Here is a 25,636-nt window from a genome sequence, read left to right as displayed (position 1 = left end):
CAATAATAATGTTCACATAAACATGTATTTGGTGCTACACTGGACTAGATGCTAGAAATACAAGGAACTAGGAGTGACATGGGAGGACTGGTGAGTAAACAGGTAACTACAATACAGAGAGCTCATGGACAGAGACATTAATGTGTGCAGGAAACTGCAAATAAGAGCCCCCACCCAAGAAAGGAGGAGTTGAGGAAAGCTTGTACAAAGCGGGACATATCTATACATAATCAATTAAGAAAGCTAGGAGCTACCTATTTATGACTACTCAAAATGGGTTGAGAAAACAAGGCCTATTTAGATTACTTTCTCTTCTAGTATTTCAGCATTCTACTTTTAATTGAATCTGCCTCATGCTTTCGTTGTTTTTTTTCCTTCAAACAGTAATAACTTTTTTGTTTTGTAAACATATATTGTTTCTTTCATAAAAACTCAAGCTATTTTGAAAATTATAAGAAAGTAAAAAAAGTTATGATACATTCTACCATCTAGATAAAGAGTATTAACATTACAGAAAATTATAAGAAATTTTAAAAAGTTATGATGCATTCTACTATTTAGAGTATTACAATAAAGAATATTGACATTGACTATATATACCTAACAGTGTAAGCACTTAAAGACACAATATGATCATCCCGAACTTGCAGAATAAATCGAAAGTGTAAAATTTTTATTTAAATTCAATAGAACTGTAAATTGGGTGGGAAACTGAAGGAATTTCTAGAAAGCAAATAAGCCTTTTTTAAAAATAAGAAATTTCATCCCTGAAGGATTTATCTAGGGTTAAGAAAAATTTTAATTGTACAAAACATCAAGTGCAGAGTAAATATACTTTTTACAAAAGACATTTTTATTTATTTATTTTTTGAGACGGAGTCTCGCTCTGTTGCCCAGGGTGGAGTGCAGTGGCATGATCTTGGCTCACTGCAACCTCTGCCACCCAGGTTCAAGCAATTCTCCTACCTCGGCCTCCCGTGTAGTTGGGATTACAGGCACACACCACCATGCCTGGCTAATTTTTGTATTTTTAGTAGAGACGGGGTTTCACCATGTTGACCAGACTGGTCTCCAACTCCTGACCTCGGGTGATCCACCCACCTCGGCCTCCCAAAGTGCTAGGATTACAGGAGTGAGCCACCATGCCCGGCCCTTTTTACAAAAGACATTTTTCATTTCTGGTTTTCTGTACCGACTCTGTATTGTGAAAGATAAAGATATTAGCCCTTGTTTTACCACCATTCTTCCTCATCACCTTTCAAATTTGTTAATAGCAATATTCTTTTCTTTCTTTTTTTTTTTTTTTGAGACGGAGTCTTGCTCTGTCGCCCAGGCTGGAGTACAGTGGCCGGATCTCGGCTCACTGCAAGCTCCGCCTCCCGGGTTTACGCCATTCTCCTGCCTCAGCCTCCCGAGTAGCTGGGACTCCAGGTGCCCGCCACCTCGCCCGGCTAGTTTTTTGTATTTTTTAGTAGAGACGGGGTTTCACCGTGTTAGCCAGGATGGTCTCGATCTCCTGACCTCGTGATCCGCCCGTCTCGGCCTCCCAAAGTGCTGGGATTACAGGCTTGAGCCACTGCGCCTGGCTTTTTTCATGTTGTCAGGCTTGCAACAGGTAAATTCTGTTCTGCTGTCATCAGATGGTTATTTTAGCCTTAGGTGCTGTTATTTTATCATAGCTTCTCCATTTTGCAGTTCTTAGTTTTGATTCACCTTGTCTTTGTTGGAAGAGTGTATTCATGTGTTTCCATTTAGGTAATTTTTATTTATTTATTTTTTTGAGACAGAGTCTCACACTGTTGTCCGGGCTGGAGTTCAGTGGCATGATCTCTGCTCACTGCAACCTCTGCCTCCCAGGTTCAAACAATTCTCCTGCCTCAGCCTCCCGAATAGCTGGGATTACAGGCACCCACCACCATGCCAGTCTAATTTTTTTAAATATTTTTTTCTAGTAGAGACGGAGTTTCAGTATGTTGGCCAGACTGGTCTTGAACTCCTGACCTCGTGATCCACCTGCCTCGGCCTCCCAAAGTGCTGGGATTACAGGCGTGAGCCACTGAGCTCGGCCTAGGTATTGTTTTATTTGCTTTTCTATTTATTTCCTTGAGGTTATTAAACATACTTTTAGTCTCCTGTAGTCTTATCTTTCTGTTGTATCTCTTTTGAACAAAACCAAGAATGTTTCACAAATTTGTCGTCTCTTCACAAGTCCCAGGCTTATACAACCTATAGAATGTGTGCCACAGCCTGACTATATAATATTACTATCATTTAACTAATCAGCAATAGTCATGTTTTGGATAAAGCTGTTGTAAAACTATGCAGCAAAATTTTGCAATTTTCCCTTTGATTATTTCCACATTTTAAAAGTTTTTATTGTACTTCATTGTAAGCACAGATCACAGACCCAAACTTAAATCTCATGACTTTTATCTTGTCTTAGAATATTGCTGAAACATTACTCAACTCCTGCTTGAACTCTTCCTCTCACAAGGAACTTGCTATTTTGGTTCAAGTTCTTTCATTGTTGAAAACTTTTCTTACATTGAATAGAAGGCTCTGTCATTGTCATTCTTGCTCATTAGTTGGCAGAATGAAACTGTGCCTATTTCCTCTTCCTTGAGAATCTTTCAACAATTTGAAAAGTTGTGTCTACCTTAACGCTTCTCCATTCACATTTTCATTCTTTGCCATTTCTATTTTCAAGAAAGGTTTTGAAGGACTTCTTTAACTTGTAATGTTCTTCTTTTAAAAAATAATCTAATACCTTTTATAATGACTTATGCTTTGAGAATGCTGTGGAAATATATTTGAGTGTGGATTGCTGTGTGGGTAAAATGGTAGTGTAGAAAGTCATTGGAATTAATAAGCGTATATGTGCTATCTAGATAGTACAGATTCATATCTACTAAAGGAGTGACATGAATGGTTATTAGCAAGGTTGAGGGCTCACATTGTGTGCTGCAGGGGAGGAAAATTTCCTCTCTCTTCGTAGTTTCTCCAGCTGGGTCTGTGAAATAAACTGACAACAGACAGCTGGATAGAAGAAAAGGCCGTATGCCTTTATTTGATGTTAAAATTTTCACATGGTAGAGTGAGGAGGAGAGACTTCATAGAAAGAAGAGAAACCCCAAAAGCAATGGCTAGGCTTGGAGGCCTTAATACCATATAGACAAATGAAGATAAATTTACAGAGAAGTGACAAGACAAAGAAAAGGGACCTTGAACTCCTAGGGGTGGCAAGTTGTAGGAAGGTCAATATTTGGAAAGCTAATAGTAGAGAAGAGCTAGTTCATGAGGTTTGTTGTATAGACTCTTTCTTGGTGCCATCTTGTCTCTGATGATAGGGTTGTTATTCCCTTCCTGGTGTTGGGGCTCAAAAAACAATACCCCAAAATGAAGACCTCAGAAGTAAAAGTTTTTCTTTGACTTTCTCCTGCCCTCCTGTCTCTCAGTCCCATCCGCCTGACAGACCTTGCCTGGTTTCCCCACTCAGTCCATTAGTATCAGGTCATACCCTTTTTATCCAATAATATTTCTACACAGCTGTCCATAGTTTTTTGAACCTAAGCATAAAAATGGACAATTTCCACTGTATATTTGTGTCTTTATTATGAAGGTACTCATGTATACATGCTAAATAATGTGTATGCTGGCTGGGCATGGTGGCTTGTGCCTTTAATCCCAGTGCTTTGGGAAGTCAAGGTGGGAGAATCACTTGAGACCAGGAGTTCAAGATCAGCCTGGGCAGCATAGTGAGACCCTGTCTATACAAAAAATTTTAAAAAATTAGCCAGGTGTGGTGGTATGCACCTGTAGTCCCAGGTACTTGGAAGGCTGAGGCGGGAGGATCACTGGAGCCCAGGAAGTCAAGGCTACAATGAGCTATGATAACCACTGTACTCCAGCCTAGGTGATAGAGCAAGCCACTGTCTCATTAAAAAGAAAATGTAGATTCAATAGCAGAGACATGGAATCAACCTTAATGCCCATCAATGACAGACTGGATAAAGAAAATGTGGTACATATACACCATAGCATGCTTCACAGCCATAAAAAGGAACAGGATCGTGTCCTTTGCAGGTACACATTTACCTAGGTAACAAACCTACACATCCTGTACATGTGCCCAAAAGTTGAAAATAAAAATTAAAAAAATTTACTAACAACAAAAATAAACAAAAAACCCCCAAACAACAACAACAGTAACAACAACAAAATGTGTATGCTTTTTCTCCAGTTAGTATTTCTTTTGTGAACTGATTTTTTACTGAACCTTTAGAGGGTTATGTCCTTGGCCCCTACACTGGTATGGGATATTGTGGTGTAGGGGACATAATCACAAGGAATTTATAACCCTGTTTTTAGGCAGAGAGGAGGACAGCAGACAGCTTATTTTGTGTCTGCTTTTTCTCATGTAAACCAAAAATAAAAATCTAAGCTTCCCAACCAACTGAATGAACCCTTCCTCTTGGCCAAGAAGATTCCAAAGTAAACCTAAAAACTAGTTCAGGCCATGATGAGAAGAAGGGCTTGGACACGCTTCATTATCCCCCGTTTCCTTTGGAATTCAGGCACAACTGAACAATGTGTCAACATTCAAACAGAGATCTTAAGACTACGAAACTGACTCTTTGTTGTAAATAATAAGATACCAAATTCCAACCTGACTCTAGCATAGCATCACATGACAGATAGCAGGTCCTGAAAGAAATTAAAGTATTTTACCCTAAAATATAATTCTTTGACCTGTTTTGAAAAGGCCTGGCAAAGCTGTCTCTTCCCTTCCTTTGACAGGTCTTTTTCTGATCCTGAAGAGATTAACTGAGAGGCTAGCACCTTTTAAGGTCTGAATATAAAACATTTGCCATCAATTGCCTCTAAGGGCAGCCACCTATGAGACTTCATCTACATAATAAGAACCTTGGTCTCCACAACCCCTGTTTTCAGCTCAGACACTCCTTTCTGTTGATCCTAAGTATTTAGATAATAGCTTAATTCTTTCAATCCAATTACCAATCAGAAAATCTTTGATTCTACCTATGACCTGGAAGCCCCCACTGCAAGTTGTCCCATCTTTCTGGACCAAACCAGTGTGTACCTCACATGTATTGATTGATGGCTTATGTCTCCCCCTTAAACACCAACCTCTGGCTGGGCGTGGTGGCTCATGCCTGTAATCCCAGCACTTTGGGAGGCCAAGGCGGGCAAATCACGAGGTCGGGAGTTTGAGACCAGCCTGGCCAACACAGTGAAACCCCGTCTCTATTTAAAAATACAATAAATTAGCTGGGCACAGTGGCAGGCACTTGTAATCCCAGCTACTGAAACTAGGCCTCATAAAACTTAGAAACTAGGCCTCATATAGAAAAAATTAACACCAGGTGGCTCTGGATAGGGTCCCACCCTGCCTTGATAGGGACCCACCCTGATAGGGTCCCACCCTGCCAATTCCGGGAAACAACCTCATGGGGTCCCACCCTGCCAATTCCGGGGGTCCCACCCTGCCTCGAAGTTCCCGGAATCAACAACTCCAGGAAAAAACCTCATAAGGTCCTGCTCTAACCAATTAGCATAAGACACCTTGCTCAGGCCATAGCTAGACCCAATCATTTTGCGCCTTAAGCTTTGTTTGAATTTCGCGCCATAAGCTGTGTTTGAACTTGTGTTTGCCTATATAAACAGCCTGTAACAAGCAGTCGGGGTCCCAGGGCCAACTTAGAGCTTGGGACCCTAGCGCGCTAGTAATAAATAACTCTCTGCTGTGAATCTCGTGTCGGTGATCCTTCGCGGCGACCCCTGCCCAGGAGGGAATCGACAGTTTGGTTCCAACACTACTTGGGAGGCTGAGGCAGGAGAATCATTTGAGCCTGGGAGGCGGAGGTTGCGGTGAGCTGAGATTGTGCCACTGCACTCCAGCCTGGATGACAGAGCGAGACACTATCTCAAAAAGCAAACAAACAAACAAATGAACACCAAGCTCTAACCCAATCACCTTGGGCATATGCTCTCATGACCTCTTGAGACTTAGTCTTGGGCTTTAGTCACTCATATTGGGTTCGTAATAAACCTCTTTAAATCTTTTACAGTTTGACTCTCTTTGTTGACACTCAATTGCCTTCAGCTCAAAATAATTCTTATCAGTGGTATATTTTGGGGTGGCATAGTCTGACATACAGTACCCCAAACAAAAACTGTCTGTGATAGTCTGTAAAAACCAATTATTTAGGCAGGACACCCAGAGTACCAAGACAAATGGGGAATGTAGGTCCCCTACACACCTTCACACCACATAAGGGGAAGACAGCACAGGTACCTCATTATACCCAGTGTAAGAGATAAAATTCTCTAAAAAGCCATTCCAGGTTGGAGAAGCTTCAAAGATGGTTTTTGCTTCCGATTTCTGTGTACATCTCTGACCTTTAACTTTGCTAAGTATGTTAAGAACAAGAAGAAGAGTCAATGCCCTTTCTTTCCCTCTCCTCATTTTCTTCTTTTGGTTTTTCAGGATGAATTGAGGTGGGAGAGAAATAAACTCCTTGTTTTCTAAGCAGGGCAAGGGAAAAACTGCCTGTGGCAGAGTAAATGATAAAGAACCTTAGTTCTGTATTTGAAATGTAAATCAAATACTCTTGGTAGTCAGTCCTTTTAATCATCTAGTGATCATTATCCAAAACAGAACCAAAACGACAACACCATGAGCATACAACATTCTCAAATTCTTAATCTGGACCCCTTTTTTGACTAATGAAGCTTAAATTTTTATTATCCTCTTTAGGCTGGTTTATACTCTTGGCTCATATTGGTTTTATCCTTATCAAAGTTAGCAAGTAATTTTCATAACAAATGTACTCAAAGCATACCTCCCCATGTTATATTTGTGTAATTAAAAATCCAATTTAAATGCAGAATTTTACATTTATTCTTATCTAAGTTTTATTTTATTTTTTTTTTGATGACGTTGTTGGAAACCACTATTGGGGGTCAGAAAACAATACTCCAAAATGTGGTGCTTTGGCATGTGGAGTGCTCTCCACAAAGAGGACTGAAAGGCCTCAGAAATATGCTTCAGAGCCAAGGTCTCTTTCTGACCTTCTTCTGCTCCCTCTTTCCCTTCTGAAGCACCGGGAGGGGCTCTTTCTGAAGCTCCCTTATCTGACTGAGGGAAGTTCATCTAGAAGGAATGCAATTGTATTAACCCCCCACCCCGGAATCTACATTTGCCAGAGACAATAGATCATCTTGCAGGAGAGGAAACTAAAAGTCTTCATACCCAGGCCATCACACTGACAGACTTTTCATCTATTCTTTCAACGATTCTTTTAAGGGATATTACTTGGGATACTTTAGCTGCATAATAAGACAACCTTTGTTTGCAGTTCAGCTCTGTCTTCACCATCTTCCTATAACATGTCTCCACCTCCCACAGAACTGAGAGGAACTTGTCTCAAAGGGGCCTCTTTATTTCCCCTAACAATCGTTTCCTCTTCCTCTAAAACTGCTTAACCCCTTACTCTAGTCTATGAAGGGTGTATTTAAACTTTAACTATCTTGCCCTTCCTTGAGTATTATATTTTGTGTGGCCCCTGTGCACATGTGCACATGGATACATTTGTATGCCTTTTCTCCTGTTAATCTGTTTATTGTCAGTTTATTTCAGCAGGTGCGATAAATGGAAACTTCAGAGGGAAAGCTTAAACTTCCCTACACCATCAGGATAATTTTGATATTAAGCCCATCAATCAACATACCAATAAATCATTTGGCTTTTTATGAGAAACTAATAAAAATATCTTCATCTGTCCTCATGTAGATAAAAAATTATAAAATGGTGAATGAGATAGGAACAAGGTTAAAACTCTATATGGCACAAAAGTCCTTCCTTTATTTTGGGGTATTTAGGTATATTTAGTTAGTTGATCCTCTGGGTACATCATTAAGATGGCCAGTCACAAATCCGTGCAACTCTGCTTTCATGCAGCCAAAATGTCAGTGTTTCAGCTACATGAGCCAATAAACTCATACCTTAATGGAGAAAACGTCTAAAATCAAGATGTATGATATAGACAGCATTCTCCCAGTACAATATTCCATTCTTAAATCTTAAGAGTGGTTTTTCTCATTTTCTCTATCTTTATTTGTTTTATTAAGCTATTTTGTCTTTTAGTTTTCTATCCAAACTTCTTTATTGTCATTACTCTCTGCTCTAATATCTCTTTGAGTCATTATGAATGGACTACATCATTGCAGATGTGCTAACACATAAAAAAAAGTAAGGAAATGATTACTTATTGACTATTTGGATGTGAATTAAGAACCATACCTCTTTGGCATTAAGCTTGAATCATTCTTAACAATCAAATATTAGCATTCCAAAGATACCACAGCAAAACATTATTTTTATCTTCAAAATATTGATCAAAAGAAATGAAGAAATTGTTTGATTTAATTTTCTCCTATTGAGATATAACTTGTGGGATTTTAGCCTATGGGTGAAATAATAAGAAAAGATCAGGCACAAAGAGATGGCAGGATGCTAGACATTCTAAATGGTTTCAATAAAATCTGATGATCTGTCACATCAGGTGCTGCGAATCAATTGCAGACAGAAAAAAAAGCTGAGTGAAAGGCAAGCACAGAGGTGTGTTGTTTAATAACGAAGGATGGGTTTGGCAGAGGGCACACTGCATTTGCTGCTCCCAGGCAGGGGGAAGATGAAGTAGACTTTTCTTTGTGGAAAGAGAAAATGGATCTTTTCTACCATGATAGAAGTCTGCAGATCTGGATATGTCCTCAACTTTTGTCTGATACCTTAGCCCTGTGGTCCTGAAATGGAGCCTGCCTGGGATGTACCGGCAGAGCTGCTTTCCTCATACTTTCAGTATAATTCTGACAAAGAGATTCTGAATCACTATCTTAGGATTTTAGGGAATCTATGAGGAAGTCACACCAGTTAGGCTACAGAGCTAGAATTATTTTAGATGACAGGAGGCCTGCTGTGTAATTTTACCATTTCTGAATCAGAATTGACATTCAGATTATTTAGTCCAGCCCCTTCATTTTTGGAGCTCAATGGTATATTCACCTGGGGGGTAAGATTTTCAATTTTGAAGATTCTTTGGATAACATGAAAGCTCTATGTGCCAAGGTTATAGAGTGTAGAATAATAGACAATGGAGACTCAGACAGTGGGAGGGTGGGAGGGGGTGAAGAATGAGAAATTACTTAATGGGTATAATGCATGATATTTGGGTGATGGTTACACTAAAAGCTTTACCACTACACAATATATTCATGTAACAAAACTGCACTTGTACCCCTTAAATTTATACAAAGGAGAAACAAAGCTGTATATGTCAAGGTAAAATGTTTAATAAACAGTATTTACAAGTTTCATTATGTCAATAATAATAGTGAACATTCACTAAGTGCCATGCACTGTCCTCAACACTTGGCACAGATTAGCTCATGTAGTCCTAACAGTTACCATTGGAGATGGGTATAATTTTCATTTCCCATTTTACAGAGGGAGAAAAGAGGCACAGAAAGTTAATTTGCTTAACAACTAAGACATGAACAAACCCTGGATTTAAACCCAATAAATTTATCTCTAGAGCTTACAGCACTTAACCATGATGCTGTCCTCCTCTCAGGATTGTAGAGAGACAAAGCAACCACAAATTTGAAGTGTAAACTGTTAGCTGAAAGTCACTAAATTAGGTATATGTAATTAAGGATGCTATGTCAGTGGCAGTTCTATATTGATAACAGAAAAATGCTGGAGTTGTCAAATTTAAATACTATCCGCAGTAGGTTTGGAGTTGTACAATTAAAAAATGTGCCTACTCTTTGTCCTAGGCTACTGGCCTAGGAGCTTCTAACGCCATGGGAATTCTTCAAGTGGTAGAAGCATCTTTGTTATTCTTGAGCCTGTTGGGTCACCCTGAGTTTATGCAAATGAGGTGGTTCACGGTGGGCCCCTAGGTAGCTTCAGGAGGGGAGCTGGTCACCAGAAAGGACAACTATGTGATTAAAGGGTTGAGATGTGGAGTCAGCCTGAGCCCTGGGGAGAAACAGAGGGCTGGAGATGGACTTCAGTCGTGTGGTCAATTATTTAATGAATCATCTCTATGTAATGCAACTCCAGCAAAAATTTTGGAAACCGAAGCTCAGTGGTGCTTTCTGGTTGGTTAAGGCACTGATGTTCTGGGAGGGTGATGTGCACTGATTCCATGAACACAGGACAGAGAAGCTCTGTACTTGAGACCCCCCTACACTTTATTCTATGTGTGTCTTTATTTAAGTGTTCCCAAGTTATATCCTTTATAATAAAATTGTGATCATAAATATAATGGCTTCTAAAGTTTTGTGAGCCACTCTAGTGAATTAGCGGGATTGTGGGAACCACCCAGAACTGGAGCCAGCTGATAGGAAGTGAAGGCAGTCTTGTTGTGGACCCTGCCCTGTAACTTTGGGGTCTCTGCTAACTCCAGGTTAGTGCCATAATTGAATTGCAATACACCAGTTGAGGTCGAAACAGAATAAGGGTGAATAAAGGTAAAAATTAACCATGACTTCCTCACACCTGGCAACAAAGCTAAGACTTTATATCATTAAAATATTGCAGGCAAACATGTGGAGGGCTGCAGAAGATGACCTTGGTCTTGACTTCCTCCTGAAGAATGTATGTGTATGTGTACGTGCATGGTACACATGTGTATATGAAGTTGGAATATCTTGAATTATATAAAGACAGCCCTCATTTTATTGCTCTTTGCTTCATTGTATTTTGCAGTATTTTTTTTTTTAACTGAAGGTTTGTGGCAACCCTGCGTTGAGCGAGAGTCTGTCAGTGCTTTTACCACTGCAGGAATTTTTGTTTTTTGAGATGGAGTCTTGCTCTTCTTGCCCAGGCTGGAGTGCAATGGCGTGATATCAGCTTGTTGCAACCTCTGCCTCCTGGGTTCAAGTGATTCTCCTGCCTCAGCCTCCTGAGTAGCTGGGGTTACAGGCATGCGCCAAGTGGTCAGTGATTTTTGATTTTACTATTATAATTGTTTTGGGGTGCCATGAACTGTATCCATATAAGATGGCAAATGTAATCAGTAAATGTGTGTGTTCTGACTGCTCCAGCAACCAGCTGTTCCCCCATGTCTTTCCCTTTCCTTAGGTCTCTCTGTTCCCCAAGACAAATGGTATAGAAATTAAACCAGATAATACCTTACAATGATGGCCTCTCAGTGAAAGGAAGAGTCACATATCTCTCACTTTAAATCAAAAGCCAGAGAAATAACTAAGCTTAGTAAGGAAGAAATGTTGAAAGTCTACATAGGCTGAAAGCTAGGCCTCTTGCATCAAATGGTTAGCCAAGATGTGAATGCAAAGGAAAAGTTCTTGAAGGAAATTAAATGTATTCCTCCAATGAACACACCAATGATAAGGAAACACAACAGCTTTATTGCTGACATGGAGAACGTTTGTGTGGTCTGGATAGATCAAACCAGCCGTAACATTTCCTTAAGCCGAAGTCCAATTCAGAGCAAGGCCCTAACTGTTTTCAATTCTGTGAAAACTGAGAGAGGTGAGCAAGATGCAGAAGAAAAGTTGGAAGCTAGCAGAGGTTTGTTCATAACATAAAAGTGCAAGATGAAGCAGTGAGTGCTGATGTAGAAGCTGCAGCAAGTTATGCAGATCTAAGATCCTTGATGAAGTTGGCCACAATAAACCACAGATTTTCAGTGTAAATGAAACAGATCTCTATTGAAAAAAGATGTTGACTTTTAAGTCTTACTATTTAAGAAGTACATTTTGTAAGACTGCAGCTGCCATAGAGAATGAGTCCTCTGATAGATCTGGGCAAAGTCCATTGAAAACCTTTTGGAAAGGACTCACCGTTCTAAATGCTATAAAGAACAATTATGTGATTCATGAAAGGAGGTTAAAATAGCAATTCCAACCCTCACGGAAGGTTTGAGGGGTTCAATACTTCAGTGGAGGAAGTCACCGCAGATGTGGTGGAAATAGCAAGAGAACTAGAATTAAAAGTGGAGCCTGAAGATATGACTGAATTGCTGCAATCTCATGATCAAATTTTAACAAATACAAGTTGCTTCTCATGCATGAGCCAAGAAATTGGTTTCTTGAGATGGAATCTACTCCTGTTGCAGATGCTGTGAACATTGTTGAAATGACAAAAAAGGATTTAGAATATTACATCAACTTACTTGATAAAGCAGCAGCAGGGTTGAGAGGATTGACCCCAATTTTGAAAGAAGTTCTGCTGGGGATAAAATGCTATCAAATAGCATCACATGCTACAGAGAAATCTTTCATGAAAGCAAGAGTCAATCGATGCAATAAACTTCATTGTTGTTTTATTTTAAGGAATGTTCATAGCCACCCCAACCTTCAATAACCACCAACATGATCATCAAGACCAGATCTTCCACCAGCAAAGATTACAACTTGCTTGAGGCTCAGATGATCATTAGTATTTTTCAGCAGTAAAGTATTTTAAAATTAAGGTATGTACACTTTCTAGACCTATTGGTATTGTACACTTAGTAGATTACAGTATAGTGGAAACACAACTTTTATATGTACTGATAAACCAAAAATATGTGTGTGACTCACTTTATTGCAGTGGTCTGGAGCTAAACCTGCAAAATCCCTGAGGTATGTGTGTAAGTAATTAGAATCTTTGATTAGACAGAAAGAAACTTACCAAGAAAACAAAATCTAGAAATGTTTTATTGACTTAAAATCTTCCTTTTTCATAGTAAAGTCATAAACACTTAGGCAGGAAGGAGCTTATGATGTCACTGAACTCAGTCTCCGAATTTTACTGATGAGAACATTGAAGTCCATAGATTCAGATCTGATAATTCATCTAAGGTTACGTGAGGGTGGAACTGGATTCCAGACTGCTCCAAAGCTGGTCTGTAATCTAGCCTTGATGTTTTCTAGTCTACAGCTCCATACACTAAATGAGAGGTTGTGCATATAAACATTTATGTAGTTTTACTTTTTTTTTTTTTTGAGATGAAGTATCACTCGTCACCCAGGCTGGAGTGCAGTGGTGTGATCTCGGCTCACCGCAACCTCTGCTTCCCGGGTTCAAGTGATTCTCCTGCCTCTGCCTCCCGAGTAGCTGGGATTACAGGCATGCGCCACCATGCCTGGCAAATTTTGTATTTTTACTAGAGACGGGGTTTCTCCGTGTTGGTCAGGCTGGTCTCGAACTCCTGAACTCAGGTGATCTGGCTGCCTCGGCCTCCCAAAGTGCTGTGATTACAGGCATGAGCCACCGCACCCAGCCTGTAGTTTTACTTTGTATGTAATTTGGCAAGTAATATCATTCTTACTGAAAATTTTAAACACCACAGAGGTATCTAGAATAAGTATCAAAATTCCTTTTTCCCACAGTAGCCAGTTGTCTCTCAGAGAAAGCCATTTTTACAGTTGGGTATGTATTCTTCCAAACCTTCCCCCAGACTTTCACATACAAACAACAAGTGGTTTGGATAGAAGCACTTTTCCATAAAAAGTTCATGAATACATATTCTTCTTCAGCTTTCCTTTCATACTTAATGGTTGGTTTTGGGCATATTTCATGTCAGTATTATAGCTCTAATCCACTCTTCCAACTACTGCCTAGATTATACATATTTAATTATGTGTAATAAATAAAAGAGAAAACAACATTCACATTATCTGATGGAGAAGAAATGAAAGAAGTTTCATTTGTATTTTGTGGATTTCCAGTGCTTTTTAAAAAAAAATTATTGCTTGCTTCCTTTGTTGTACTTGTTCTCTAAAGTTAAAGTTTCTTTTCTCAAAATGTCTTTTATATCTATTTGCTAAAGGAAATATATTTACAATACTTGCCTTTTGCAGCATATTCGAACTTCAGCTTATTTAAATACTTCATGGTATTAACATTAAATCTAAGTTTAAATCTGTAGCTACTCTGATCAGAAGGGGATTTATCATCATTAGAAGCAGAAATTATTCCTGGGCTGCAAATAAAAGAAACAGAAGAAAATGGTGTATGCTTCACTTATGCGTAATCACTTGAAATGTTTTTCTACATACTTGAAGTAACATAGAGCATCAGATCTTCAGTACATTATTTATTAAATGTTTTTCATAGAAATTTATAATATTAAGTGGTTTTTCTATCTAGAAAGATTAGAAATTAAGGATAGACTTAGTGACTGAAATACGTTTTCACAGTTTTTTCTTGTTTTAATCCTTAGATTTTTTTTGACTGAATGAGTCCTCTAATTCTTATTTCCCATTCTTATTTGGTTCTGATGAATATTGCCCGGGGCCCAAAGGGAAACTTATTTTTTATTGATGGTGATAGGTACCTTAGTGCATAAATTATGATCTCCAAAGTTCATCTAGTAGATGGCATTAGTTCTTTTGTTTAGAGTTAAAAGACAAGTAAGTTTCAGATGATTTGCGAGTTGGTTAATAATCAAAGTAGCATTTCCAGTGTATAAATTTGAAATAAAATAGGAATAAGTAGAGCATAATGGCAAACATATACACATATATGCGCTTTCTAATTAGAATAATTTTAACGTAAATGTTTCTGTTATATAGACCCTTCCTATTAGCCAGTTTACCAGTGACTAAATAAATGAGATACATGTTATTGAAGAGAAGTTTTTGATGTATGTAAATCTTCTTCATCTTTTTCTTCATTCTTCATCCTACTCTATTTGAATATATCAACATAATGGTAAGTTCCCCACAACCCAAGAGTAAAATGGATCTGTCAGGCCTGGCAAGAACATAAAACAAAGGATAATAACAAAGTTAATCAAATTAACTAATAAGGAAATATACATATTTCCCTTTACAATTCTCAAGTTAACATTTCTGGAATCAATAAGTTATTACAACAAATAATGAAAAAGGATGTAGTTGATGTGGGGTATTAGAAGATTTGGGATACAGATGAGAAATAAACACAAAAAGGAGGTTTTTAGGATTTTTGTGAGGTGTGCTAACACCAAAGAGGTTTTGCAGTTTTTTGTTCATTGATCACCTTACCTACGTTTATTTTGCCTTATGCCTAACACAGTGTGATGTGGTCTATTTATATTCAAACTCTTGATTTTGAGTGAGTAAATATTAAGTGAGTAATGCCCTGAGCAATTTTTCAAAGGGAAGGTAGCCTGTCATAGTAAAGAAGGAGGCCTTTATAGTTGTATAGATCTGAGTTTGAAATCTAGCTCAATCCATGCTAGCTCTGTGACTTTAGAGTATTAAGTTAAACTCTCCAAGCTTTAGCTTCCTCATTTCTAAAATTGGATAATGATACCTATTTATAGGATTTTTCTGAGATTTAAATTAACATGTATGATATCCTTAGATCAGAATATCATGTCTGTATACTCATACATGACAGTTATTGTGATTCACAAGCAGAGGCATTGCTTAGGAAATGTCATGACTCTGTGCAAGTAAAGAATCTATCTTCAGATCTAATTTCAAGTAGAAAAGTAAATGTTCTATATGTGCATTTAACAAATATTTATTGACTGTGCACTGAGCCAGGTGTTGTCTCCATTAGAATTTGTACACATTAGAAAATGGTACTGTCAAGGAGCTTACATTAAATAAAGAACATACAGACAAAGATATGAAGATACATGAGCAAAATCTAAATTATGTTAGATCATGATGACTGATAAAGAGGAACTAAAGTAAGGGGGATAGACAATGCTGGCAGAAAATTGAAATTTTAGATAGCATTGTTGGGGAAATCTTCACTAGGAAGGTAGTATTTGAGCAAGGATCTAAAAGAGATGATGGAGAGAGCCATCAGGATATTTGAGGGAACAATTCCTACAAGACTCTAGGTGACAATAAAACTGGTGTGTTCAAGGAAAAGCAAGGAGGACACTGTGGCTGGAGCAAGATGGGACTGAGATCAGAGACTGACAGGAACAGATTGTGTAGAGCCTTATGGATCATTGTAAGGATTTTGGCTTTTGTTGGGAATGGGAAAAGAAGCTATGAAAGACTTTTTAAGCAGAGGAGTGACATGATTTGCCTTCACTTTTAAAAGGATCACTCCAAGCTATTGTGTTGAGTACAGTGCAGAGAGGCAAGGGGGACCAGGGAGACCAGCTAGGAAGCTCTTGTAATATTCTAGGAAAGAGAGGATGACAGCTTAAACCAAGTGATAGTAGCAGAGAAGATAAGAAGTGGTTGGATTCTAGATAGAATTTGAAGGTAGAGTAGACTGGATTTGCAAATGGATGAGATATAGGGTATAAGATAAAGAGAGGAATCAAGGATGACTCAAAGGAATTTGATGTAAGCCACTAAAGAATAGAATTGCTATTTATTCAGGTTGGAAAAACTTTGGGGAGAGCAAGTTTGACGGAAAAATCAAGAACTCATTCTTGGACATGTTGTGTTTGAGATGATTACTAGATATCAAAATGAAGATAGTCCAGGAAGAAGTCTAGGCTGGAGCTATTTTTGGAATTACTAGGGCATAGATGGTATTTTGGAAGTTTTAGGGCATAGATGGTATTTAAAGCAATGAGTCTGGGTAATAATATTGCCTGAGTCCATTTTGTGTTGCTGTAGCAGAATACCACAGATTAAGTAATTTATAATGAACAGAAATTAATTAGTTCACAGTTCTGGAGGCTGGGAAGTCCAAGATTAAGGGGCTGTCATCTGACAAGGGCCTTCTTGCTGCATCATCCCATGGCAGAAGGGCAAAAAGAGAGTGAGAGAGAGCAAGCAAGAGGAGGATAAACTTATCTTTTTACAAGAAACCCACTTCCATGATAAAGGCATTAATCAGTTTATGAAGGTTTTGCATCCATGATTCAATCACTCTTCAAGGTCCCACTTCCCAACACTTCTCCATTAGGATTAAGTTTCCAATAAATGAAGTTTGGGGGACATATTCAAACTCAAGCCATAGTAATTACCTATGGAGTGAGGGTGGGAGAGAAAAAAGGAGAGGTTCAAGGACTTAGACCTGAGATACTCCAAAATTTGGATGACAGGGTAATGAGGAGGAACCAGCAACTGAATGAAGATGGAGGAAATGCAGCAGTGAGATGAAGAAAGTATTTTAAGGATCAGTGGTGTCAAATGCAATAGGACAAGGAGGATGAGGACTGAGAATCATTGGATGCAACAACTGCCATTGGATTTCTTCCCATGGAAGTAAGTTTATTACTCCACATCACTTGGCCATAGCAAGCATGAAAAATGATGACCCAGCAGAGAGAACACATTCTGGTTAGAAAGTCATAAAGCTGCAGCAGTATAGATTCCTTATCAGAATTTTGTAGAGATAATTTGAATGAGGCAAAGATTTTCTGAGCAATCAGTCTGTCAAGATTCAGTTATTCAGCATTTCGACTAATTTGTGTTGGCTATTTTTTGTTGGTGTTAAAGAATAGCGTACATTTTAGTTTGTCACGTGTTTTCTTTTTATGGGAGGAGCAAAATTCTTTTATGCTTTTCTACACTGTAACTAGAAGTGCAATTGCAGAATTCAGTTTGTTATGTTTAATAATAAAAGAGATTGATAAAAGTCCTTCATTAAAGGAACTTTGACCCAAGGTAATATTCAAAATGTTTAACAATCAGTGTAGTAGAGGACCAATTAGATAGTGGCCAGTATACTGCTACTAAAAGGACTCCGGCCTATTAAAAAATAATACCATCATGATGAAGAACACGAACTTAAAATTGATTATGAAAGTCTCATGAACTAGTGAATGAGATTAGCATTTTAAAGTTTGCATTTCAAATTAAAGTTTAAACAACACAGCTCTCATTCTGAATGGCATTAGCAGTATCAGGTTCAAAGAAACAAATTATTTTTGCCTGCACCTATTATTTGTCTAGTATTTGACAGAAATTATGCCACAAACCTGTATTTCCTATTTTTCTCATGTTTTGATGAGTTATACTAGAAACCAGTTTGAGAGATCTTCCTGTTTTGCCCACTGAAGTTCTGCTCTTGAAAATTCTGTAAGTTGGCACTGTATAAAAGGAGTGCCCTGGTGGAGAAACAAAGGCATACGTTCCTTTATAGATTTGTTCATAATGGGAAGTGGGGGCCGTGAGTTCTGTCCTGCTGGCAGCCCAGTGATATAAACCAGGCTCTTTGACTTCAGTCACCTTCACCTATGGCAAATGAAATCTAGGTCTTTGAATAATATAGGGCTGGGCTGTGGTTTCATTGTTCTGCTGGAATATGATCTAATTTGACAGTTTCTACTCTAAGGAAAGACACAGAAAATGAGGAGGAAATGACAATAAAGCATTTCTTTTGGGAAGTAGCTAGGATGTGAAGCCCCAGTAAATAAATGAATAAATAAAATGACTATATTTAAGGGTTGATTTTAGAGTCCTTGCCAGTATGGCTAGAATCTAGTATGGCTAGAATCTCTGCGATCCACTGGATTTCAGTGTCTTTACCATAAACTTCCAAATATTCATCAAAAAAATGCAAGCTTTTAAAATGTTTTACATTCAAGACAGTGCATATTGTAAGACAGAACTTTTAGCTGAATCTCACACTTTACAGTGCATTGCTGAATCTTTGCCTTGAAAAAAATACTATTTTTTCAAAAGAATAAACAACTGCAGCTACCAACTACCATTATTATCAGTATTAATTGTGCACTTACTAAGTGCCATGCTCAGTACTGAACATACTAAGTAGTTCACGAAAGTGCTGGAAATCCAGCCGTTTTGGACATAGTGTGATAAACAGACATAAGATAAGAGAAAATTTTTGTACTATTGGCCAGCAGTAGCAATTAATAAGAAAAATCGATACTTTTCACATTAAAGAGTGCCTTTTATAGAAATGTCTAAGCACTTAGATAAAAAGATCTCTTGAAGTTCCATTCCACAGATAAGCAGATTTTAAATCTCCAAAAGAAGATCAAAGAAAAGACACTTTTCGAGCCAAAAGTGCTCAATGTGTATGTGTATATGTATAGGATGGGGAGGGGAGAGGAGGGATACAAATAATAAAACATCCCTAAATTCTGAAGAGTTTCTTCTTCTTTTTTTTTTTTTTTTGAGATGCCCAGGCTGGAGTGCAGTGGCACAATCTCGGCTCACTGCAAGCTCTGCCTCCCGGGTTCACGCCATTCTCCTGCCTCAGCCTCCTGAGTAGCTGGGACTACAGGCACCCGCCACCTCGCCCGGCTAGTTTTTTGTATTTTTTAGTAGAGACGGGGTTTCGCCATGTTAGCCAGGATGGTCTCCATCTCCTGACCTCGTGATCCACCCGTCTTGGCCTCCCAAAGTGCTGGGATTACAGAATTCTGAAGAGTTTCTAAAGATTTCTAAAGAAATTTTTGGCATAATTCCTAAAATGTTTACTTACTATTTTACTAGGTGTTTCATTTTGTATTTTCTTTGTACTTGCTTGTCCCATGTTCTTTCAGATTTCCTGCTGATATGCTAGAGGAACATGGTGTTTACTGATAGCTGTATACTTAGAAGTTTAAATGTGAACTCAGGAAAAATTTTTGCTCTGCAAGAGGGAGAAGATGAAAAACAGCTTGGACACAGGCAAGTGGACCGAGGTCATCTTTCCTAGGCCGAAAAGCTCAAATGAGTGAGTCTGAGCTGTTGTCTTCTATTTTCTCCTCCAGGTCCCCTTCTCACCATTCTCCACCCTGTTCTCTGCCCCTGGAGCCTGCCTATATGGACTTGTTAATGGGATCTCATTGCCTTTGTTGGGTTTGGCCAATTGAGAGCACTATTAAAAGACCAGAGGGAGGGAAGAGAGCACTGGCGGAGTAGTTGCTTGCCTGGGCTCCTTCCTGTGGGGTTGACTCAGTGCCCCTTAGCAGAAATCTCTGGTCCTTTCAAGGGGTCTTTTTCTACATGACTTTCTCTCTCCAGATCCCAGTAACCACTGCTCCCCTCCTTCTTTGTGGCATAGGAATGGTGACAGTCAGACTACTGTCAGGCCTTGGTGACTCTTCTGTGTATTGTGGTTTCCCCCATAGCAATGCCTTTATAATTAAGCTCTTCATAAATAAACTCTGCTAAAATTAACCTATTGTCTGTGTGTCATCTGTTTCCTACTGGGGACTGGTAAAAATTCTATTAATCTACAAGAAAGAAAAGTTATTAAGGATTCGTATGTCATGCCATATACAATATTGTTAGATTTGCATTGGATTAGTGTTTTTTTTTTTAATTTATTTATTATTATTATACTTTAAGTTGTAGGGTACATGTGCATAACGTGCAGGTTTGTTACATATGTATACTTGTGCCATGTTGGTGTGCTGCACCCATCAACTCGTCATTTACATCAGGTATAACTCCCAATGCAATCCCTCCCCCCTCCCCCCTCCCCATGATAGGCCCCGGTGTGTGATGTTCCCCTTCCTGAGTCCAAGTGATCTCATTGTTCAGTTCCCACCTATGAGTGAGAACATGCCTTGTTTGGTTTTCTGTTCTTGCGATAGTTTGCTAAGAATGATGGTTTCCAGCTGCATCCATGTCCCTACAAAGGACACAAACTCATCCTTTTTGATGGCTGCATAGTATTCCATGGTGTATATGTGCCACATTTTCTTAATCCAATCTGTCACTGATGGACATTTGGGTTGATTCCAAGTCTTTGCTATTGTGAATAGTGCTGCAATAAACATATGTGTGCATGTGTCTTTATAGCAGCATGATTTATAATCCTTTGGGTATATACCCAGTAATGGGATGGCTGGGTCATATGGTACATCTAGTTCTAGATCCTTGAGGAATCGCCATACTGTTTTCCATAATGGTTGAACTAGTTTACAATCCCACCAACAGTGTAAAAGTGTTCCTATTTCTCCACAAATTCTCCAGCACCTGTTGTTTCCTGACTTTTTAATGATCGCCATTCTAACTGGTGTGAGATGGTATCTCATTGTGGTTTTGATTTGCATTTCTCTGATGGCCAGTGATGATGAGCATTTTTTCATGTGTCTGTTGGCTGTATGAATGTCTTCTTTTGAGAAATGTCTGTTCATATCCTTTGCCCACTTTTTGATGGGGTTGTTTGTTTTTTTCTTGTAAATTTGTTTGAGTTCTTTGTAGGTTCTGGATATTAGCCCTTTGTCAGATGAGTAGATTGCAAAAATTTTCTCCCATTCTGTAGGTTGCCTGTTCACTCTGATGGTAGTTTCTTTTGCTGTGCAGAAGCTCTTTAGTTTAATGAGATCCCATTTGTCAATTTTGGCTTTTGCTGCCATTGCTTTTGGTGTTTTAGACATGAAGTCTTTGCCCATGCCTATGTCCTGAATGGTACTACCTAGGTTTTCCTCTAGGATTTTTATGGTATTAGGTCTAACATTTAAGTCTCTAATCCATCTTGAATTAATTTTCGTATAAGGAGTAAGGAAAGGATCCAGTTTCAGCTTTCTACTTATGGCTAGCCAATTTTTCCCAGCACCATTTATTAAATAGGGAATCCTTTCCCCATTTCTTGTTTCTCTCAGGTTTGTCAAAGATCAGATGGCTGTAGATGTGTGGTATTATTTCTGGGGACTCTGTTCTGTTCCATTGGTCTATATCTCTGTTTTGGTACCAGTACCATGCTGTTTTGGTTACTGTAGCCTTCTAGTATAGTTTGAAGTCAGGTAGTGTGATGCCTCCAGCTTTGTTCTTTTGACTTAGGATTGTCTTGGAGATGCGGGCTCTTTTTTGGTTCCATATGAACTTTAAAGCAGTTTTTTCCAATTCTGTGAAGAAACTCATTGGTAGCTTGATGGGGATGGCATTGAATCTATAAATTACCTTGGGCAGTATGGCCATTTTCACGATATTGATTCTTCCTATCCATGAGCATGGTATGTTCTTCCATTTGTTTGTGTCCTCTTTGATTTCACTGAGCAGTGGTTTGTAGTTCTCCTTGAAGAGGTCCTTTACATCCCTTGTAAGTTGGATTCCTAGGTATTTGATTCTCTTTGAAGCAATTGTGAATGAAAGTTCATTCCTGATTTGGCTCTCTGTTTGTCTGTTACTGGTGTATAAGAATGCTTGTGATTTTTGCACATTAATTTTGTATCCTGAGACTTTGCTGAAGTTGCTTATCAGCTTAAGGAGATTTTGGGCTGAGACAATGGGGTTTTCTAAATATACAATCATGTCATCTGCAAACAGGGACAGTTTGACTTCTTCTTTTCCTAACTGAATACCCTTGATTTCTTTCTCTTGCCTAATTGCCCTAGCCAGAACTTCCAACACAATGTTGAATAGGAGTGGTGAGAGAGGGCATCCCTGTCTTGTGCCAGTTTTCAAAGGGAATTTTTCCAGTTTTTGCCCATTCAGTATGATATTGGCTGTGGGTTTGTCATAAATAGCTCTTATTGTTTTGAGGTATGTTCCATCAATACCGAATTTATTGAGCGTTTTTAGCATGAAGGGCTGTTGAATTTTGTCAAAAGCCTTTTCTGCATCTATTGAGATAATCATGTGGTTCTTGTCTTTGGTTCTGTTTATATGCTGGATTATGTTTATTGATTTGCGAATGTTGAACCAGCCTTGCATCCCAGGGATGAAGCCCACTTGATCATGGTGGATAAGCTTTTTGATGTGTTGCTGAATCCGGTTTGCCAGTATTTTATTGAGGATTTTTGCATCGATGTTCATCAGGGATATTGGTCTAAAATTCTCTTTTTTTGTTGTGTCTCTGCCAGGCTTTGGTATCAGGATGATGTTGGCCTCATAAAATGAGTTAGGGAGGGTTCCCTCTTTTTCTATTGATTGGAATAGTTTCAGAAGGAATGGTACCAACTCCTCCTTGTACCTCTGGTAGAATTCAGCTGTGAATCCATCTGGTCCTGGACTTTTTTTGGTTGGTAGGCTATTAATTATTGCCTCAATTTCAGAGCCTGCTATTGGTCTATTCAGGGATTCAACTTCTTCCTGGTTTAGTCTTGGAAGAGTGTAAGTGTCCAGGAAATTATCCATTTCTTCTAGATTTTCCAGTTTATTTGCGTAGAGGTGTTTATAGTATTCTCTGATGGTAGTTTGTATTTCTGTGGGATCGGTGGTGATATCCCCTTTATCATTTTTAATTGCGTCGATTTGATTCTTTTCTCTTTTCTTCTTTATTAGTCTTGCTAGTGGTCTGTCAATTTTGTTGATCTTTTCAAAAAACCAACTCCTGGATTCATTGATTTTTTGGAGAGTTTTTTGTGTCTCTATCTCCTTCAGTTCTGCTCTGATCTTAGTTATTTCTTGCCTTCTGCTAGCTTTAGAATGTGTTTGCTCTTGCTTCTCTAGTTCTTTTAATTGCGATGTTAGAGTGTCAATTTTAGATCTTTCCTGCTTTCTCTTGTGGGCATTTAGTGCTATAAATTTCCCTCTACACACTGCTTTAAATGTGTCCCAGAGATTCTGGTATGTTGTATCTTTGTTCTCATTGGTTTCAAAGAACATCTTTATCTCTGCCTTCATTTCGTTATGTACCCAGTAGTCATTCAGGAGCAGGTTGTTCAGTTTCCATGTAGTTGAGCGGTTTTGATTGAGTTTCTTAGTCCTGAGTTCTAGTTTGATTGCACTGTGGTCTGAGAGACAGTTTGTTATAATTTCTGTTCTTGTACATTTGCTGAGGAGTGCTTTACTTCCAATTACGTGGTCGATTTTGGAGTAAGTACGATGTGGTGCTGAGAAGAATGTATATTCTGTTGATTTGGGGTGGAGAGTTCTATAGATGTCTATTAGGTCTGCTTGCTGCAGAGATGAGTTCAATTCCTGGATATCCTTGTTAACTTTCTGTCTCGTTGATCTGTCTAATGTTGACAGTGGAGTGTTGAAGTCTCCCATTATTATTGTATGGGAGTCTAAGTCTCTTTGTAAGTCTCTAAGGACTTGCTTGATGAATCTGGGTGCTCCTGTATTGGGTGCATATATATTTAGGATAGTTAGCTCTTCCTGTTGAATTGATCCCTTTACCATTATGTAATGGCCTTCTTTGTCTCTTTTGATCTTTGATGGTTTAAAGTCTGTTTTATCAGAGACTAGTATTGCAACCCCCACTTTTTTTTGTTCTCCATTTGCTTGGTAAATCTTCCTCCATCCCTTTATTTTGAGCCTATGTATGTCTCTGCGTGTGAGATGGGTCTCCTGAATACAGCAGACTGATGGGTCTTGACTCTTTATCCAGTTTGCCAGTCTGTGTCTTTTAATTGGAGCATTTAGTCCATTTACATTTAAGGTTAAGATTGTTATGTGTGAACTTGATCCTGCCATTATGATATTAACTGGTTATTTTGCTCGTTAGTTGATGCAGTTTCTTCCTAGCCTCGATGGTCTTTACATTTTGGCATGTTTTTGCAATGGCTGGTACCGGTTGTTCCTTTCCATGTTGAGTGCTTCCTTCAGGGTCTCTTGTAAGGCAGGCCTAGTGGTGACAAAATCTCTAAGCATTTGCTTATCTGTAAAGGATTTTATTTCTCCTTCACTTATGAAACTTAGTTTGGCTGGATATGAAATTCTGGGTTTAAAATTCTTTTCTTTCAGAATGTTGAATATTGGCCCCCACTCTCTTCTGGCTTGGAGAGTTTCTGCCGAGAGATCTGCTGTTAGTCTGATGGGCTTCCCTTTGTGGGTAACCCGACCTTTCTCTCTGGCTGCCCTTAAGATTTTTTTCCTTCATTTCAACTTTGGTGAATCTGGCAATTATGTGTCTTGGAGTTGCTCTTCTCGAGGAGTATCTTTGTGGCGTTCTCTGTATTTCCTGGATTTGAACGTTGGCCTGCCCTACTAGGTTGGGGAAGTTCTCCTGGATGATATCCTGAAGAGTGTTTTCCAACTTGGTTCCATTTTCCCCCTCACTTTCAGGCACCCCAATCAGATGTAGATTTGGTCTTTTTACATAATCCCATACTTCTTGCAGGCTTTGTTCATTTCTTTTTCTTCTTTTTTCTTTTGGTTTCTCTTCTCGCTTCATTTCATTCATTTGATCCTCAATCGCAGATACTCTTTCTTCCAGTTGATCGAGTCGGTTACCGAAGCTTGTGCATTTGTCACGTATTTCTCGTGTCATGGTTTTCATCTCTTTCATTTTGTTTATGACCTTCTCTGCATTAATTACTCTAGCCATCAATTCTTCCACTTTTTTTTCAAGATTTTTAGTTTCTTTGCGCTGGGTACGTAATTCCTCCTTTAGCTCTGAGAAATTTGATGGACTGAAGCCTTCTTCTCTCATCTCGTCAAAGTCATTCTCCGTCCAGCTTTGATCCGTTGCTGGCGATGAGCTGCGCTCCTTTGCCGGGGGAGATGCGCTCTTATTTTTTGAATTTCCAGCTTTTCTGCCCTGCTTTTCCCCCATCTTTGTGGTTTTATCTGCCTCTGGTCTTTGATGATGGTGATGTACTGATGGGGTTTTGGTGTAGGTGTCCTTCCTGTTTGATAGTTTTCCTTCTAACAGTCAGGACCCTCAGCTGTAGGTCTGTTGGAGATTGCTTGAGGTCCACTCCAGACCCTGTTTGCCTGGGTATCAGCAGCAGAGGCTGCAGAAGCTAGAATATTTCTGAACAGCGAGTGTCCCTGTCTGATTCTTGCTTTGGAAGCTTCCTCTCAGGGGTGTACTCCACCCTGTGAGGTGTGGGGTGTCAGA

General features: G+C 38.9%; 1 protein-coding gene across 1 annotated transcript in view; it reads left to right on the top strand.

Annotated features, from left to right (window-relative positions):
* LOC105478808 (methyltransferase 4, N6-adenosine) overlaps positions 1-20,076 on the top strand; it is a 129,542-nt gene extending 109,466 nt beyond the window's left edge. Inside the window, exons 11-13 of the transcript XR_011617057.1 lie at positions 12,385-17,208; positions 19,458-19,584; positions 19,668-20,076. The gene's annotated coding sequence lies outside the window, so the exon portion shown is untranslated. The remainder of the gene's footprint in view (positions 1-12,384; positions 17,209-19,457; positions 19,585-19,667) is intronic.
* Positions 20,077-25,636: the final 5,560 nt, after the last annotated feature.

The sequence above is a fragment of the Macaca nemestrina genome, chromosome 19, assembly GCF_043159975.1.
Source record: "Macaca nemestrina isolate mMacNem1 chromosome 19, mMacNem.hap1, whole genome shotgun sequence".
Taxonomy (NCBI): domain Eukaryota; kingdom Metazoa; phylum Chordata; class Mammalia; order Primates; family Cercopithecidae; genus Macaca; species Macaca nemestrina.
The sequence above is the reverse complement of the archived record's forward strand: the minus strand, read 5'-3'. Positions and strand labels throughout refer to the sequence as shown.